Source organism: Tenebrio molitor, chromosome 6, assembly GCF_963966145.1.
Source record: "Tenebrio molitor chromosome 6, icTenMoli1.1, whole genome shotgun sequence".
In the NCBI taxonomy this organism is placed as follows: Eukaryota; Metazoa; Arthropoda; class Insecta; order Coleoptera; family Tenebrionidae; genus Tenebrio; species Tenebrio molitor.
Window position 1 is genome coordinate 653,738 of NC_091051.1, and position 14,285 is coordinate 668,022.

Genomic DNA, 14,285 nt, shown 5'->3' on the forward strand with positions numbered 1-14,285 from the left:
ACTACTGCAGATACGATTTCTACCTCCATTCGACGATTTTATCATCATCCTTGCTCATCCACCATTTTTGAAATTAATATATTTTTTAGGCACCCTCAATGAAAAAGGCAATTTTACCTACTTCCAAGCGGACGAAAAGTAACTCTTTTTCGGACGTTAAATTTAATTTTCCCGAAAAAAGTATAGTATCGTTTATTTCTGGTGCATAATAAGAAAATGAACGTTCACATAATCGATGGCAACAACATGATGAAGAAAAGTCTAATACAACAGTGAAATTCATGAATAATGATGTCCAATACCCGCCGGACATCGCAGATGATAATCGCAAAATCGTCCTGCCACAATAAATTATGTAAATAAGTAATTGCAATTAGCAAATTTCTTGTTTTGTTAATATGTATTAATAAATTTATCCTCGCCTGTTTTTAAGCCTCAGCGCGCCTCGGCTAGAAAACCCAAACTCGGACGAAAAAGATGCACTTTTTGGCCTTGATACACAAATAACTATTTTTAAATCATCCATTTTAGGGCCTCTCGTATTGTCTTCATACGACGTTTTCTGATATTAATTTAATTTAAAAAACAGCAGAATCAGTCGCTTCTTCATTTGTCCGGGACATCCACCATTTTCAATGTATTTATTGGCGAACCGAAATGTTTTAAAGAATAATAAATTTACACTGATTTTCTTTCAACTCCTACAAATTTCAATAATAAAATACAAAACACAGTTTTTAGATAATATTCAGCTCTTGCTTTATAATTTAGACCGAACGAAAATACAGTCAAAGAGAAAATGAAAATGAAAATATACAACACAATGTCCAATTATTTATTTATTACAACTGTAGAATTTAAATTCCTTTTGAAATATTTATTAGCAGAAGCTTTCACGTTATAAATCGTTACCAAGAAGATGCTAAACTAACAAAATTTTTGCTAATTACTGTTTCTCACCCAATTACATAGTTGAATTTATTTCATAATTGAGTTTGATATGCTTTCAACACACTAGAGTTCACAAATTACAGCATGAAACCAATAAACACACAATCTCATTAAAATTCTCCACAATCGAGGCTTTTAGTGCAAAATGTCTTTTCATGAAGCACCACGAGCTATTCTAACCGTCATTTAAAGTAGTTATTTGTATATCACGTTCGTACGTTCTTTGACGTACCGAGAGAAAAATTGTCGCCGAGGCCGTGTAGGCCGAGGAAAGACAATCTCAAGGTCGTCAAAGGATTTCGCAGCCACGGTGTACACAATATTTTTATTGCTTTCGTGCAACTTCTCGCCGTCAAAACATCAGTGACGAACTTTCGTAGAAAAATATGTCGTACCGAATTTGATAAAAATAATTAGTTGCAGCAGAAAAGCTGGAATTGTCAACAGGAGTCGATTTGTTAAAAATACTCACATCCTCTTACGCTGAAATTACGCAAATTGCTGCGGAACCCTTGAAAAAAAGAAAGCGAAGCAAATAACGACTCGTTCAGAGATCAAAAGTAAAGCATAATTTAGCAAATCGCAACAAAAGCAAATTGAGGTACAATATTCTTCTTGCATCAAAGCCATCCGCAGAATGTCATTATTTATAATTGCCGATTGAATCTTTTTCTCTAGTTGCTCGACAAACAGAATCAACAATCTCGAGTTCTCGTGGTAAATACGCTTGTACCACGCTTGCAGTTGAACTTTGTAAATCAATAGAAGTTCCAAGGACTCGATGTTGGTCTGACGCAAATAATAAGAACTTGTAAAAAAATCAAATGTAATCTGATTTACGAAAAAGTCACTTTGTAATACGAGTATGTACCTTTTTTTCTCTTAAGCAACAGCAACATGTTTTTTTATAATTCTCGTAATTAATACTGATAACAGAGATTTTTTCTCTATTCTTCATTTGTGTAATTTCCACTTAGCAATGCTTGCAACTTCTGTTATATGCGATCCTCTTGGTCGTAACAAACTGTGCAAGACAGCTTATAGGTTTAATCTAGCTCAAAAAGCAATCAAGATATCAACATCTCGCTTTCAAATATTTCCACCGTTCTTATAAAATATGTATAGCTGTTTGTTTTATAAATATTCAAAAGAGAATTAATCTGTCTCATCGGAGGACAAAGCCTACACTTAAACCCCTAATCACTCCTGCAATTAATAGGGTGACCCTTCAATTTTATCAGAGGCGAGATACACCTAGCTGTTTCCTCCCGCCAAGCGAACCTTCCATCGCATTTGCATGCAGCTTGTAATTCCGCACCGTCGAACGCTACAAGCTATCAATATATATGCAGGTCCGAAGGAAATCGCGCCGCCCCCACCGTGCGATTTTATTAAAAACCAAAATTCCGCCGTGGAAATTTTCGCAGCGGTTATAAATGAAATCAATTCCGGAGGAACGAGTGACGTCGCACTGTGTTTGTCTTGCCGGGGAACAAGTCAATTTTCCGGAAAAATACCAGATTATCTCTGGTGAAAAATTGGAAAGGCAACAAATTTGAAACACATTGTTTATCTTCTTTATTTACACTTCTCGAGCTCGGTGCGTCGCGACGCCGCATCGCCAAGACGCAACCGAATCGAAATGTCGACATATACACATAAACTTTGATTGAGTTTGGCGAATGCGAAATAACCAGCGCACTTATCGCCCGGATTATCAAATCAAACCAGTCGAAATGGCCAACCGAGAAGTTGCAACGCCTAATGAAATAATTCACAATTTACGCGATTAACATAAAATATGGGCACTTGGGAGTTTTCTTTGTTCGTTTCGCTATAAACAAGTCTACAAAAGGCAGTTTTTAATCTTTATTTACAGTCCTTTTTTTTAAATCAGCTGTCAAAGTGTTGTCAAGTTGGTATGAGCAATTGAAAGTGCACTTCACAATATAGGTTGGCAACGTTGAGCCTTGCAAGGTCATTGGCGTTGTCATTGCGCATAACTGTCATTTGCGTTGAAAAATTAACGCACAAAATTTGAAAAGGTACCTTCGTAGTGCACAGAGAGTGAAAAAATGGCCCTGATGCGGTACTACGAAGAGTTGGAAGGTGGCAACCCTGAATTGAGTAGAAAGGGGATTTGTGAGAAAGCTTCAAACATATTCAATGTATCATATTAAATACCTATTTTCTAAATTCTCATTTGTTTCGGTCAATACTTTTGTAGAAAAGATACGTTGGACGTCTGCAATCATATGTGATGACTTTAAAACGACAAAATGTATTCAACCCCGATAAAATTAATGTTTTCTTCATTGTTTAAACTGCAACTGTGTTTCATTACAAAAATCGTTGTGTTCCAAAGTCCACTTCAATGTACCTAAACGAAAGTACATGCTCTACAAAATACTCTTTAAATACAACTATGTACCCACATAAACCTACATTTCATTGAAACCTTTAACACCACAACACTGACTACGTTCGACATTTCAATTACGTTAGACAGACTGACTGACATAACCTCAATTTTGACGTGGGGGGAATTGTTATACAGTTGGTCGGAAAAACAGGTTTTAGGGTAACACAGTCTGGTCTTTAACAAAGTTTTGACACTGACAGTTGGTTTAAAAAAAAGACTATGGCTCAAAAGACGTCAACAATATGTACAGTTTAATTTTCGAATTTCTTTGGTACTGCAACCATCCTAGCAATGAATGCGGCTAACTTTTTTGAGATTTTGTCTTTGAGAAATATCGACATTTCTTGTCGGCCGGTGGGAAATAGACAGCATTGCATTGCCGTTATGAAGCAACCGTAAAATAATCGCCGATAATCGGATGGTCTTTCTCGGACAAGAATGCACCTTACGCAGTCGGTTCAGATGAGAGGATTTGTCGGGGCTCGGTTTTGCGTGTGGGTTTCTTTTTATAGGACGTAATCGCTTTATAAAATCGTGTTTCGCCTCTGATACGGCCATAAACTCCGCTTTTATTGTACGAAAATTAAAGAGCCTTGTCGTAAACAAACCAAAGAAGGAACTTAATTTAAAATTGAATTCGATGCAACGTAAAAATTACACAACGAAATTAATTTTCTCCGAGAATGTTTCTTATTTTGCTTTATCAAAGGAAACCTTCGAGGGTTCCTACCACTAAGGAGTATTACATCTCGGCGAAAAAATTTAATTATTCGAATATAGAAATATTTAATTTGTAAACGGGAAATTTCCCTCGAATAAATTAAAAACGAGCAATTTGAATAGTGTCCTAAGTCAACAAAATCACTGCGTGCCAGGATTAGGCCATCTCTAAACCCTTTGTTTAATTAAAATCTCCTTGGATTAATATTTGTGTTGACTTTTTCTCTTATTGTTTTTCTTTCGTTATCGTTATCGGTCTCTAACGCAAAGAAAATAGAACCGAACGATATCGCTGTGTTTGTTTTAAAAATGTCAGCGAGTTTCTCACTTTTTACACACATTAATCCATCTACCCTTCTAATTTACTTTCTTTGTTTGACTTGGAACTTCTAGATCAACAAGACATTTTGCGTTGTCCTTAACGAAATCGTCTCCTCTTGAACTTTTCTAATTACAGATTCAGCTGTCTGAAACAATAAAGCGGAGAAAGAGTGACCGTTTCTCCGATCCGAGCTGGCTTTTTAGGGCCGCGTGGTGAGCATTAAAACGAACTTTTTCGATTTTATCAAACGTCGCGATAAAAATTTCCATCTCGGTTGTTGACTCGCACTGCCAGTTGCATAACCTCCAGGAGCGTGCTCCTGCATCTGCCGCAACCACCAATACAAAGGAGCGACAAAAAGAGTCATTTCTTAAATGCGAAAGGCGGCGGAAAGGCTCCGTCTGTTTTATGGAGGCGCAGATCCATCCGGGCCTGTCGCTGGAATTTCACAAAGTTCACGTTTGAAATAATGTCGACGTCACCTTTAACGCGCGGTAATTTTTCCGTTTTCCCGTCTCGATATAAACATTGTGACGGGGGCGGCCCGCCTCCGACTTCTTATTTATATAGTCGCACCTTTGTTGCCTTTATCTATCAATTTCCGGGCCTTTTTAGAGCCGCCACGGGCGCGTGATGTATGTACATGACTTTAGATTGATCATACCGAGCTGGGGGAGGATTAAATCCATTAGCCACCTGGATGCTGTCACGGAAACTTACATGGGTGACAAATGACGATCTGTACCGAAGATGATGATGAAGTACCGGAACATTGCCTCGCTTCTCCGGCTAATGCACCGCACTCTAATACACAGCCTCCCTCATTGTTTCAATCCATCTGCCGGAATGACTGCGACACTCGAGGACCGCGGAGTAATTATACGCGCCATTGTCGCCGAAGAAGGCGCAATTAGACCGCCCTCGGCGTACTTCGCCTCTTCGGACCGATTTGGAGGTGCACTCTTCGCCGCCGCCTAACGAGACTCGGATTGGCCATCGTCGATACATCATTATTTCTGATTACCCGTGTACGCTCCTTGCAAATTGCTCTGAATAATAGATCCCCCATCGAAAGAACGACATGTAGATAGTTCAATGGCTGCGTTTCGTACCATTATTTGGGTCTTTTATGTGTTGCACAATGGAGTTCGCCTCCAGAATAAATTAGGAAGATTAAATTTTATGACTTCGCGGAACGGTGTACTGTGAACGATGCGCCATCAAAGATCGCTGCTTGATTCATTATTCTGCTGACGTGGGGCTTGGCAAACATCAAACAACGGAAAAATTTATTCCGCACAGGTGATATCGATTCGGGAGGGACTCCGGGATGGGGACGGAGCGATCGCCTTCAGAATGAGCCCCCAACAGAATGGACACTCATTTCACAGACAAAAAAAGAGTGTGCTTAAGACCGCACGACAGAAGTGAAAACCTCGTTACTGATTTTAAATAATATGTAAAAAATATATCACTATGGATGTTCCTCCAAGTACTATCATCCTGGATATTATTTAAATCCAATGCTGTTTTTAAATAAACATCAAAAATCTGTATTTTTCAATAGAAACTGCAAATACGTCCACTTTTAGAGGCACACTCTAGCAAAATTTGTGAGGTTAGGTTTGGATGTTTATGTTTTATTTTCTTGACGATGATATTGAACACAACACAAGTTTTCATAGCAATACATTGGTATTGACCCTGTATTATGATAATTTGTCCATTTTCCTCTTCACATTTTGCTACACAAATTTTTCCCATAGATAAATAATTGTTGAAGCTGTAGCGCCGTGCTGTACCTCATTTCAAATCTGGCGCTACTCCTACCCCCACACCGAGTGAGGAGGAAGGAAGAACTCTCTCGTCTCTCGCGGATGAACCAGAAGCTCTCTCGTGCTGTTAGTGTGTTAGTGAACCCAATAAATATAAGCGCGATTGCCAAAACGCAATATTTCTCTCTCGTGCTGTTAGTGTGTTAGTGAACCCAATAAATATAAGCGTGATTGCCAAAACGCAATATTGGTGACCCCGACGTGATCACGCCGACATCTAGCAACGCCAAAATGCCGGGCGGAAGTGACGCGAACGAGCCCCAAGTCGCCGCCTCGCAGCTGACGCTACCTCCGTGCTGGACGCATAAGCCGGAGCTTTGGTTCGCCATGGTGGAGGCCAAATTCAACCTGGCGACACCCAAAATCACAAAGGAGGACACGAAGTTCAGCCACGTGGTCGCCGCGCTCGGTCCAGACCTCGCCGGAGAAGTAGCCGACCTCATACTCAAACCAGATGCGGACGCCCCGTACAGCAGGTTGAAGGCCGAGATTTTGAGCAGGACGACGCTAACGGAGACCCAGAAGCTGAAGCAACTCCTATCGGGACAGGAGTTGGGCACCCGGAAACCCTCGCAACTTCTCAGGCACATGAGGACTCTGGTGACGGACACGCAGTACGTTAACGAATCCGTTTTGCGGGAGTTGTTCCTGCAGCAAATGCCCAGCAGCATACAACCCATCCTGGTAGCGGTGACGGGGATCGATCTCGACCAGGTAGCTATGGTGGCGGACAAAATCCTGGAAGCCACCCCAACGGCCGCCATTGCAGCCACCACACGCAACACGCCGTCCACCCCGCAAGGCCAGTCCACATCAACGTCAGAGGGCGCCACTCTAGGGGCGGTCATGCGGAGGTTGGAGAAGATGGAGCAACAATTGAAGCAGCTAGGCAACCAACGTCACGAGCGGGAACGAAGCAGAGGGCGCAGCCAAAGTCGCAGCCGAGGAGCCCCCGACACGGACACTGGCAAATACTGTTGGTATCACTACAAATTCGGAGACCGAGCACGGCAATGCAAGGACCCCTGCGCGTATCCAAAAAACGCCACGTCGGGGCAGGAGTAAAGTCAGCTCCTGCCACACGGTGTACAGCCCGTCGCCTCTATGTAAGTGACAAACAGTCAAAGATACATTTTTTGGTGGATACGGGGGCGGATTTCAGCATTTTGCCCGCGAAGTTCAGAGACCAGAAACGTTACGTTCCGCGTTTCAACCTGCAAACGGCAAGCGGATCCGGTATTAAAGTGCTAGGTGAAAGACTGCTTCGTCTGAATATCGGCTTAAGACGAGAATTCACGTGGACGTTTTTAATCGCAGACGTGACAGACGCCATCCTCGGAGCAGACTTTTTAGACAGTTTCAAATTAATAGTGGACATCAGTGGTAAAAGGTTAATCGACTCGGAAACGTGGCTAGCAGTGCAGTGCCCCCTAAAACAAACAAGTCCACAGACAATACGGGCAGTGTTTACGAATGCAGCTGACGCGTACCAACAACTGCTGCGGCAGTTCCCCAACGTACTCAGGTCGTCAAACGTGCCAACCGAACCGCATCACACAGTCCTGCATTACATTGAAACAAAAGGTCCTCCAGCACACCATAGACCGAGGAGGTTGCCCCCGGAGAAATACCAGCTGGCCAAAAAAGAATTCGAAAATCTCCAGCGACAAGGCATCATCAAACCTTCCTCATCGCCGTGGGCCAGCCCACTCCACTTGGTGCAAAAAGCTGACAAAACTTGGAGAGCATGTGGAGATTTCCGGACGCTCAACGCCCAAACTGTACCTGATCGGTACCCGATCCCACACATACAAGACTTCAGCCAACACCTCCGAGGCAGAACCATTTTCTCCACCATCGATCTGGTAAGAGCCTATTACCAAATTCCGGTTAACCCAGCCGACCAACCAAAAACAGCAGTAACTACACCATTCGGGTTATTTGAGTTTACCCGTACACCATTTGGTCTCCGGAACGCAGCCCAGACGTTCCAAAGGTTTATGAATGAACTGTTTCAGGGATTAGATTTTGTGTACGTCTACATAGACGACATTTTAGTAGCGTCCCACACAGAAGAAGAACACCTCCGTCATCTCAAACAAGTACTAGAAAGACTTCATCGCCATAACGTGGTAATAAATCCAAAAAAATGCACTTTTGGGGCCGCAGAGATCAGCTTCTTGGGGGTCAAGGTCACGTCAGAAGGCGTAGAACCATTACCAGACAAGGTCGAGGCCATCTGCAACTTGACGTTCCCAACGACATCGAAACAATTGCAACGTTTCTTGGGCATGGTGAATTACTATCGGAGGTGGATCCCACAAGCAGCAAAAACCCAAGCACCCTTAAACGCCCTCCTGAACGGCTGCACACGACGAGAGGTCCCGATCGAACCAACGGAAGAGACAAAAACAGCTTTTGAGAAGTGCAAAGAGGATTTGATGCAAGCAGCCAGGTTAACATACCCCAGCCACAGCAACCCTCTCAGCATCGCGACAGACGCTTCGGACTGGGCAATCGGCGGAGTACTGCAACAGCTCGAAGAGGGACAGCAAAAGCCAATAGCATTCTTCTCAAGGAAGCTCACCGGTACCGAAAAAAAGTACAGCGCCTACGATCGAGAACTTTTGGCGATTTATCAAACCATATTACACTTCCGACACTTCCTAGAGGGTCGCAATTTCACAATCTTCAGTGACCACAAACCCTTAATTTATGCCTTTCAGAAAAAAACAGACCAGTGTACTCCACGACAAGCTAGACAGCTGGATGTAATCTCCCAATTCTCCACGAACATCAGGCACATCAGTGGGGAAGAGAACACTCCAGCGGACACGTTGTCGAGAATACAAGCGGTCCAATCATGCAACTTCACTGGGGATGCATTAGCTGAAGCACAAGAGCATGACGAACAACTCCAGGCCCTAAAAACAGAAGGCAAGTTCACCTTTGTACAGTTGCCCATTCCGCTGTCAGAGAAAACCCTCTGGTACGAAACGACACATGGAAACCGCTTCTATGTACCTAGACCATTCAGACGACTCGTCTTCGACAAGGTACACAACTTGGCTCATCCGGGGGTCAGGAGTATGACGAAACAAATCACCAAAAATTACTTTTGGCCAAATATGAAGAGAGACACCGCATCCTGGGTAAAGACGTGCCTTCAGTGTCAGAGGTCCAAGGTCCAGCGCCACACAAAAACCCCAATCGGCACCTTCAGTCAACCAGATGCACGCTTCAGCCATGTACACCTAGACATTGTCGGTCCTCTCACTCACTCAAATGGAAAAGAGTACCTACTGACGATGGTGGACCGGTTCACGAGATGGCCAGAAGCAGTGGCGATCAGCGACATAAGCGCCGAAACGTGCGCCAGGGCATTCATCACCACTTGGATGAGCAGGTTCGGTGCCCCAGCCAGAATCGTTACAGACAGAGGAACACAATTCACGTCAGCTCTATTCCGAACTCTGACAGAACTCATAGGCACACACCACATCCAAACAACTGCCTATCACCCACAAAGCAATGGTACAGTGGAACGGTTTCACAGATCCCTGAAAGCAGCGTTGATGTGCCATCAAGCCTCTTGGTCGGAAGCGCTGCCCCTAGTACTGCTAGGTCTCCGGACAACAGTCAAAGAAGACCTCGAAGCTTCACCAGCCGACCTGGTCTACGGCACTGCATTGCGATTACCCGGAGACATGATCCGAACCAGCACGCCCGCTTCCAGGGACAACCAAGCACCAACACCCCACTTTGTAGAGGAACTGCGGTCGAAGATGAACGCGATCCCCTATACGGCTTCACAGACACACGGCGAGCACCCAGTTTACCTCCCGAAAGACCTGCAGCAAGCCAAATACGTATTCGTCCGAGTCGACGCCGTGAGGAAGCCATTACAGCCCCCTTACGACGGCCCATACAAAGTGTTGGCAAGGAACCCTAAATATTTTTCGTTGCAGATCAAAAGCAAACGCAGTAACGTCTCAATAGACAGGTTGAAGCCGGCGTACCTGGAAACAACAACCAAGAACCTGCCAGGGGACAAGAGCGTGAGCTGTCAAGGATCGACCAGTTCCGGCAGTACCGACCATGGGACCAACGCAAAGCGGACAAGGGCAAACAATTCCCCAGACTACGCGCAGAGGAACCGCACAACACGATCAGGTCGTCATGTGAAATTTCCGACACGATTCGGGGACATGGTGCAAGTGTACTGATAGCGAGCGTTGCTTTTATGTTACCTTCTCCGTTTCTATCATTTGTCAATCTAATTTTGTAAAACTTTGTAAATATTCGTTTCTATCATTTGTCAATCTAATTTTGTAAAACTTTGTAAATATTCGTTTCTATCATTTGTCAATCTAATTTTGTAAAACTTTGTAATTTTTCGTATTCGTATTTCGTATTCGTTCAAATGGCATTTTCACTGGGAGGGGGGTACTGTAGCGCCGTGCTGTACCTCATTTCAAATCTGGCGCTACTCCTACCCCCACACCGAGTGAGGAGGAAGGAAGAACTCTCTCGTCTCTCGCGGATGAACCAGAAGCTCTCTCGTGCTGTTAGTGTGTTAGTGAACCCAATAAATATAAGCGCGATTGCCAAAACGCAATATTTCTCTCTCGTGCTGTTAGTGTGTTAGTGAACCCAATAAATATAAGCGTGATTGCCAAAACGCAATATAATTGAGAATTACGTATTAAATCCTACATTCATCTGTAAACTTACAATATTTGTCGTGTCTTTATCGTTTATATTATATAAAACTATACAAGGTATTTCACAAGTGATAATGAGCCTGACGGAATAATAAATTCCACCTACAAAAAAAGCCGGACATTTTAATGACAGTAGCCAGCTTTTTCGGGAATGTAGTGTGGGTTGCATTTTAAATTACGTCAGGCTCATTATCACTCGTGAAATATCCTGTATATACATATATACAGTTACTCCTGCAGCTCTGCACTGAGATCAGTCAGGTCACAACACAACGTACAATGAAAATTTAAAATTGACAAGTGACGTACAGTTGTTTTGTTTTTCGCTCGCTCCGCTGAAAAACTCGACTCCCTTGATTTTAGCTTGCCGTGTCGTGTTGCGATTTTAGCTTGTGCTGCGAACGATTTTACCGTGTCGCATGAAACTAATTCACTGCCCGAAGACAAGAATCTAGAAAACGAGCAGAAATGTCGGTCGTTCTCGGGTTCTAGCACGATTTGAGCTGTGAGAAGGTCATAGAAAACCTGTTGAAAAAATGGTGGATGCGTCGGGTTAATGTGAAACTTTGATTAAAAAAGTGCCGCCGCCATCTGTTACGAAATTTATTTTCTGAATGATGAAAATCAGCCGTAAAGCGTGCACTCCCCACATCATAACAATCAAAAGCTCGCCCCTCGCATCCACAGGCCATATAATTAACTCGTTCCCCATAACCGCCCTACTGAAATATCCATGTGACAAACGCGCCATTCCGTCCGATGTTTCCGGCCGATCTGAATAATTTTTTAGAATCGAAATCGCACCACCACTGAATGCAACACAAAGTTTGGTGCGGCACAATAACAGTAATTGCCATCGATAAAGTCTGGTGGCGAATTTTCACAAGCATGACTGGCAGCGGGACCTGAATAACTCCCAGGAAGAGCCGTCATTGACTGGAATTCTTTTCAGGTTTGTTTTTTACTGTCTGACGTGTCACAGTCGCGCTCCACATTGTGCACCTGTACGACGCCACGCCATTATCCTGATTGCGTCGCAGGAGTCACCTGTAGGACCTGATTGATGGTCCTCTTAGCACTATACATGATTGCGCAGCGAGACTGAACGACGGGCCGCCAAGGCGGGCTTTGTCGACGGTATAAATAAGAAAAGAAGGTGCGTGAGTGGATGCACGAGCAACATTAAAAGTATTGGAGCAGATTGGAACGACCAAAAACTGTTTACATTTCCAATCTCCTCACGATTAAAAAAAAAGAGCCAAATGTAGGAAAACGATTGATCGACAGCAAGGGTCCCAGAACGGCGCCCTGCGTTCCGCTTCGTCGCTTAATTTTTAAAGATGGGCGACGTGTTGATCCTCGGCGGCCCCCCCGTCTGAAACAATCTAGAGGATTTATCATTATTGTCGCCTCCGCCTGGAGCAAGATAAACTAAGACATAACAATAACTCCGCTGGAAGACAGATTGTGACGTTTACAGCGTCACTTGTTCGCATTTCGTCTGTTTAAAGTCGCTCCCCGTTCAAGACCCGATGAATTCTAATCATAACAGAGCGATAAAACAAAACGGACCGTTTTTAATTCGACTGTGGATGAAGCAAAACGTCGTGTTTTTTGCAAAAACACGCCAATAACAATTTTTCAAGACGGAAACGGAATTATTTCAATATAATATAGTCGAGTTGATGAAGCCGAATCGATAACGGCTCTCCATGCATGATTTGGCAATTACCAAACTTTACAAACTTTCCGTTTCCAGGCAAACAAAAATATTCCCAAACATCTGGCAAGTGCCCATAAATTCCTTATACCTAATTAGATGCCTAACGTTTCGACCAGCACTAACAACACGACGAAATTAATCCGGGATTGGTTTCCGGACTCCGAAACTTGAGTCATTGTTTTGACACGTGATTGATAAAAAATTTATACGCTTCCAGACGACTTGAAGCGGCCTTATCTGCGTTACTTCCGCCGTACATCGTTTGATTTTTATTGTCATCCGAGCAAATGGCCAAGAATATCAGGTTGGATTATGAGAACGGCGGCGAATATTTTATTGGCGGTTTCGCCTCGACACTGATTATCTCGATCCATCAACCCTCATTGGTGTTGAGAATTTACAAGTTCTCTCGCAGTTTCAGATTTGCAACGGCGAGAAAATCCACTTTTCTCTTTCTTTTAGTCCAGAGAAAGTTTTAATACCACAGAATTCCTTACAACATCGAAAAGATTGACGTAAGACAGGAGAATTATTAATTTCCCTTAAAATCAATTAGGTAATTCAAATAAAAACAAAACAAAGAAATTAATTTTTTGTTAAAAGAAAAATAAACTAAACCTGCAAAGTAAACAGTAAACGACTCACAACCTTTGTTAAATAAACTTCGTTGGAAAATTTTAAATTTCAATTTTATATACAAGGGTATTCACGAGTAATAATGGGCCTAACAATATCCCGACGCAACCAAATACCTAAACATATTTATTTCTCAAAAAAAAAAATCAACGAGTTTTAATTTTTTTTTAATAAACATAAATGACCCACGAAGGCGATGAAAATGTATATTTGGTTGCGTTTCAATGTTTGTAAGGCCCATTATTATTCGTGAATAACCCTGTATTTAGTATTGAAGACAAATTGTAATTTCCTCGAAAAGTTTCTTCACAAATACACTCACCGAACACAATTTTTTGATTTCTATCTATTTCAAATAGTAATTGTAGAGGATCTGCTAATACTGGCGGATCGGAAGATGGCTGGAAGTCTTAATTTTTTAGGTGATGGAACACAGTTTTTTTGATGTCTTTATTTTAATCACTAGGTACTCTATTTACACTATTTACACACACTGCATGATGATTTTCCTTTAACTGCCGATGATGATGGCGATTGACTATGATTACTGCCTTGTATGATGATTTTCTGATGATTTTTTCTTCTTCAATCGGTTTGTGGGTCGATAATGATAATTGTATCTGTTTTACCGACGCCGTCTCATGAGCCCGCGCCATTTGAAATTAGCGGGAATTTCAAACAGTAATATTAGTTTAATTTGGCACTCTTCGTGTACGGAGTGGGAATCGTCTCGAGCAAAACTAGCAAGAATATGGAATAATGATGCAATAAAAGAATAGGAAATGGGTTGTACAATGGAATAGATTGACAAGAAATCGGATTAGATCTCATTGAGAAGTGTTACGCGAATGACCTGACAATATCTCGCCATCGAGAGCCATCACGTGCTAATACACTTAGGGCGGCATGTGCACAATGGGGGTGATTTGGCTGTTTCTCGGCCCCATCTCGG

At 42.7% G+C, this 14,285-nt stretch overlaps 1 long non-coding RNA gene across 3 annotated transcripts; it reads right to left on the bottom strand.

Moving 5' to 3' along the window:
- Positions 1–2,805: 2,805 nt before the first annotated feature.
- On the bottom strand, positions 2,806–4,009 carry LOC138132912 (uncharacterized). Of its 3 annotated transcripts, none has more exons than XR_011160221.1 (3): positions 3,410–4,009; positions 3,136–3,362; positions 2,806–3,069 (listed from the first exon to the last, which is right to left on the bottom strand). It is a non-coding gene; the product is annotated as an uncharacterized lncRNA (long non-coding RNA). The 3 variants fall into 3 exon arrangements; XR_011160220.1 differs by having other exon boundaries at positions 3,136–3,350; positions 3,397–4,006; XR_011160219.1 differs by having other exon boundaries at positions 3,136–3,331; positions 3,387–4,005.
- Between the last annotated feature and the right edge of the window lie 10,276 nt (positions 4,010–14,285).